This window comes from Vanellus vanellus (assembly GCF_965231255.1).
Source record: "Vanellus vanellus genome assembly, chromosome: 25".
NCBI lineage: Eukaryota > Metazoa > Chordata > Aves > Charadriiformes > Charadriidae > Vanellus > Vanellus vanellus.
In genome coordinates, this window is record NC_138930.1 from 5,053,874 (window position 1) to 5,058,616 (window position 4,743).

Here is a 4,743-nt window from a genome sequence, read left to right on the forward strand (position 1 = left end):
CTGGCAAACACCAAACGTTTTCTCCAGTCTGTTATATAAGTCCCAATTTTTAAACCTCTGTGCTGGCAGTGGGGAGATGGGGGCACGCTGCGTGTGGCAGGCTGACGGGACAGTCCAGCTGGCAGATGAACTTACACACTCCTCAGAATTCATTTCCAGATATCCAACCACTTGTTGTACAAAAGGAAAACACATGGATTAGTTAACGAGGCAACTTCCAAACACACTGGTGCAAACCACTCGCATGCCTGCAGTCATTTTAGACACGGTTTGACTTGAGTCCCGGTTACCTCTAGCTGGTTTAAACCAGGCTAATTTCATGATAACTTGAAAGAGGTTTAACAAACTTCTAACTTCAGAAATAAACCTAACACGGCTGCCCAGACCACAAGCCATTCTTCCAAAGACAAGACGCCTTCCCAAACAGCCCCACGGCTTCGCATTATTTTCCCCCCTAGCTCCAAGAGCCTCACTCGGTTCCCCTCTGCCAGCCACCAAACAGGAGCCACAGGCCTCTGGTGGCCCAGCTCCACAGGAGAGCTGCTTCTCATCTGCAAAGCTCTCCTCTTGGCTGCCTTAGGAACAGCTCAAGTCAGCTCCTGTCTGGCGGGGGCAGAAGGAGGAGGGTATTTTTCCTGTTTCTCAGATTCATCCTCACCAGCTTTGCTAGAGAAAAGAAAAAACTATTTTAAATACCAGATTCAGCACAGTCCCCTTCCCCAAATAAACACTTCCCAACCCCTCTGGGGAGAGGAAAGCCACATACAAAGGAGACAACATCCTGCGAGGCTCCGGCTCCACGGGCAGGCCGGGGCAGGGTGCAGGCCCCGGGGGTCACAACCGGGGGAGGCCCGACCCCATCCCTGCCACCGCCCCGGCCCCAAACGCGCCTTGAGGAGGGGGGGATGAGGGGGGGAGGCTGTCGCGATCCCGGGCGGACCCGGACCCCCTCCCCAGGGCTACCAAATGGGCATCGCCAGGAGGAAATGGAGCGAGGCGGCCCTGGGCCCTCAGCCCCCCGCCCCGGCCCGACCCCCCCCGGCCCCCTCAGCCCCCCGGGGCCAGCCTGACCCCCCCCAGGCCCCACCTGACCCCCCCCTCTCTTCACCCCACCATTCCCCCGGCCCCCTCAAGGCCCCCCCAGGCCAAGCCTCGGCCTCCCCCCGGCACCTACCTTGTCTCGTGGCCCCCACGGCCCCGTCTGCCCTCCGGGCCCTGCCTGGCCCCCACAGCCCCCCCCCCCGGGGCCCGGCCCCCGCCGCCCCCGCCTAAGGCGCCGCCCGGCCCAGCCTCCCCCCCGCCTCCCTCCTCGCCGCTGCCCGGTACCGGCCGGGGCGAACCACAGCAACAGGGCAGCCCGGCGCGGCCCCGGTTACCTCGGCGGGCCCTCAGAGGCGGGCCGCGCGGCCGCTGCCCCGCGGCCACCTCCCCATGGCGGCGCCCCCGGCCCGGCTCTCCTCACGCCTCCCCTCACCACTCCGCGGGCAGCGGCCAGCCAGCGACAACGCTACGCCGCCGGCGTAGGCTCTGCACGCACCCATGCGCCCCCCGCCAAGCCGCCGGCGCAAGCGCCTTTCCTGAATACCAACTCCAAAGCGGCGAGACCCGGCGGAGCTCGGCGCAAGCGCAGCCGACGGGAGGGTGGTGGCGCAACGGCGTTGGCGTAAAGCGCGTTCGAGAATAGGAGGCTTGAGGCGAGCGGCAGGAGGGCGGCTTTGCGGCAGTGCGGGGCGCTTTACGACAGCGCCGCGCTTGGCGGCTACCGGTGGGGCCTCCTGTTAACTCCCTGCTGCCCGGCGGGCGGGAGCGCGGCCCGGCCCGGCGTGAGGGCTCGGCCCGGGCCCAGCTCCGCTGTGGGGACAGGCCCCCACGTTGTCTACAGGTCCCCGTACGGTGCAGGCGCCGATATAGGGCACAGCTCTCCCTGTGCCCTATATACCGGCCAGGCCCCGGTATAGGGTACCCTATAGGAGACGAGTGCTTCTGCAGGATGTGGCCCCCGGTACGGGGAATAGCAGCATCAGAGCGACCGGGATCCCGTGTGGGGCACCGTCCTCAGGGTGAGGTACAGCCCCGCTCTAGGGGACAGGCCCCGGTATAGGGCACAGCCCCACCATAGGGGACAGGCCCCGGTGTGGGGTATATCGACCCAGTTATAGGGAACGGGCCCTAATACATGGCTGAGACCCCCATTAGAGTAGAGCCCCCCCCCCAGGGGGTACACTCCCCAGTACAGCATAGGGCCCAGTGGGCACTGGGGCCTGGCGGGGCAACTTCTGGGGAGGGGAACTGGGTCTGAGGGGTCCCGCAGAGGGGGTGCAGCTGTGGGACTGGTGGGCAAAGCCCCACAGTCTCCTCCATCCCGCTCCACCCTGTCCCACAGGAGCAGAGTGAAGCTGGGGGCAGGGATTTCCCAGGCATTGAAGCCTTTTGGGGGACACCTGCCCTGAGCAAAGCCACCGCCATTTCAGCTGCCTCGTGGGGAATGTCAGCAGGATGGAGCTCCAGGCTGGTGGGACCCACTGGGACAGGAGCCGGGCGGGCATGCAGCCCCTGGTACCACCTCCAAAAGCCTTTCGCTTTCTTCAGTCTCAGAGTTCTTCTGATCAATCATTTGGCCATAAATATTCTCTCTGTGTGCTCACTCAGTGAAGGAGGGCGCAGCGGGGAGAATTGTTTGTTTCTCTCGGTGAGACAAGAGCCGTCCCCATTTGAGCCTTTCAGGGTAACGTTGGAGGGAGGAGGTGCCCCTGTACAATCCTGCTGCTCTCATGTTCTTCATGGGACAGATTCACCCCAAAAACATTTTCAGGCAGCGGGCAAATAAGTTTGCATGGTTTTAGGGGAGACTCAAGCCTTCAGCCACCAGCATCACCCCAAATACCCATTTCAGCATTTCCAGCCACTTAAACTGATTCTCTCCCAGTTCCAGGGAAACGCTCTCGCCCCAGCATTTGTCTAAAGTACTTTTTCCCCCTATAGGTGTTTGCTCTTAGAAGAAAACGCTATGATTTTAGAGACTTAGGAAAATAAAATGAGCTGCTCCGCATGCAAAGCCCGGATGTTGCCATCCTGTCCCCGTGCTGCGACATGGTGCTCCTCCTCCTGCTCCCAGCTCAGGAGGGCGGCGAGGGGTCACGAGAACAGCAGAGCCATCCTCCCATTGCCTTTTTGCACCATCCCACCCCCCCACGATGCAGAAAAAGGTGATTTCAAGCACTCTGAGAACACACGAATTGTTCAGACATTTGGCTTGAGAATTTAACCTACCCTCTGGAGCGAGAGAGGGAAAAGCAGAGAGTTTTGACTTTATTTCAAGGCAAATCTCCAGCGGTGAACACGCGGTGTGCCAGGTGTGGTCTGCAGAGACCTGTACAGCTCATGCTACAGAACCGGCTCAGCACCGGCGAGTTAGCGAGAAAAGCCAGGGAATTTCTGTCGGGAAAGCATCCAGCTTTGAACCCTGCCCTCCTCCCGCGGGCACAAGTTAATTAGGGCTAATTCGCAAGCAGACAACACAAAATGAGCCGCTCTCCATCACAAATGGGAGAATGAGCTGCTTAGGAGCGGGCGGGCGGACGAAACCTTTCTGCCGTGAAACGTTCGCGGTCAGGGCCTGGGAAACTGAAGAGCAACAGAAACACATCAAAAACCAGACAAAAGGAAGAAAAAAAAAAAAAAAAAAAGCCAGGCCCCTCGCAGTGTCCCATCCGAAGGGCCCCCACCCCAATGCTGGGGACCCTGAGCCTTTTGGGGAGCTCCTTGGGGCAGGCAGCTGAGCTTGGCTGCGCAACGCCCCGTCCCCACGCTTTGGGCAGCTCGTTCCTGATGAATCTTCCCCTGTCCTCCTGCCAAGCCCCAGCTCTTGCACAGGAAGCGCGGTGCAGGCAAACAAGTCGTCGCTCCCAAGTGCCAAGGATCTGCCCGAGTAGCAGCTGGAGCAGGAGCGTAAAGCTCTGCCTCGTGTTTAGACTTTGAGGGCCTGAAGGAAGAACTTGAGCAAAAGGCATTTCATCCTCATGCTCATCACTGGCACAGCAGCGAGCAGCTGTGGGAGACTGCTGCCAGTGGAAGAGAGATGCTGATGGTTGGGCAGGGGATACCTGGCCCCAGGCTCTGGAGATAAGGAAGACGTTGAGATTAGCGGATGTCGGATCGAGCAGCTGTGATGAAAATGGGTTTTTTAGTATTAAATATCTGCTACAGAGCGGAACGGGGATATGAAGCCACAATACGGTAATTTGGGGCAATAAATTCAGCGACAACGCTAAACAGGGTGATTCAACTCACCTTCACTGTCAAACAGCCTGTATACTCCAGGGATAGCAATCTCCCGGGCAATAAACCGGAGAAAGCAGTAGCCAGCGCTGCAAGGGGACAGCGAGAGTCTCTGCAGTGCTAAGGAGAGGCCAGGAAAAGGACCTTGACCCCAGCGTGCTTGGGAGATGTGACTTTCTCACCGCCACCCGCATCTCTGCTCTCCCTTCCCTTCGTTAGAAAAACGAAGGTAATGGCAGCACGTTTGGTAAATGCTTACCAGGCATCTGTAAGAGTACAAACCACAGCGTGCCACTCTCATGCCGGTCCCCAGCACAGAGGATGAGCTTCATCTGTAAACGTGCTGTTCTTTTAAGGAAAAAAAACAACATGTGGTGGGAGACTTTGGAGGAAAATAGAGATTTCGCCATTACCCTCTGCCAGATAATTCCGGTTACCTAGGAACAGACACACTTCTCTAATGCG

General features: G+C 59.1%; 1 protein-coding gene across 3 annotated transcripts in view; it reads right to left on the reverse strand.

The window, feature by feature from the left end:
• The window catches only part of CSNK1G2 (casein kinase 1 gamma 2), a 45,945-nt gene extending 44,368 nt beyond the window's left edge, over positions 1 to 1,577 (reverse strand). For 2 of the 3 annotated variants that reach the window (XM_082495246.1, XM_082495244.1), the window contains exon 1: positions 1,377 to 1,493. The gene's annotated coding sequence lies outside the window, so the exon portion shown is untranslated. Of the gene's footprint in view, positions 1 to 1,376; positions 1,494 to 1,537 lie in introns of those variants that run through there. The other variant, XM_082495245.1, reaches the window with a different exon arrangement.
• Between the last annotated feature and the right edge of the window lie 3,166 nt (positions 1,578 to 4,743).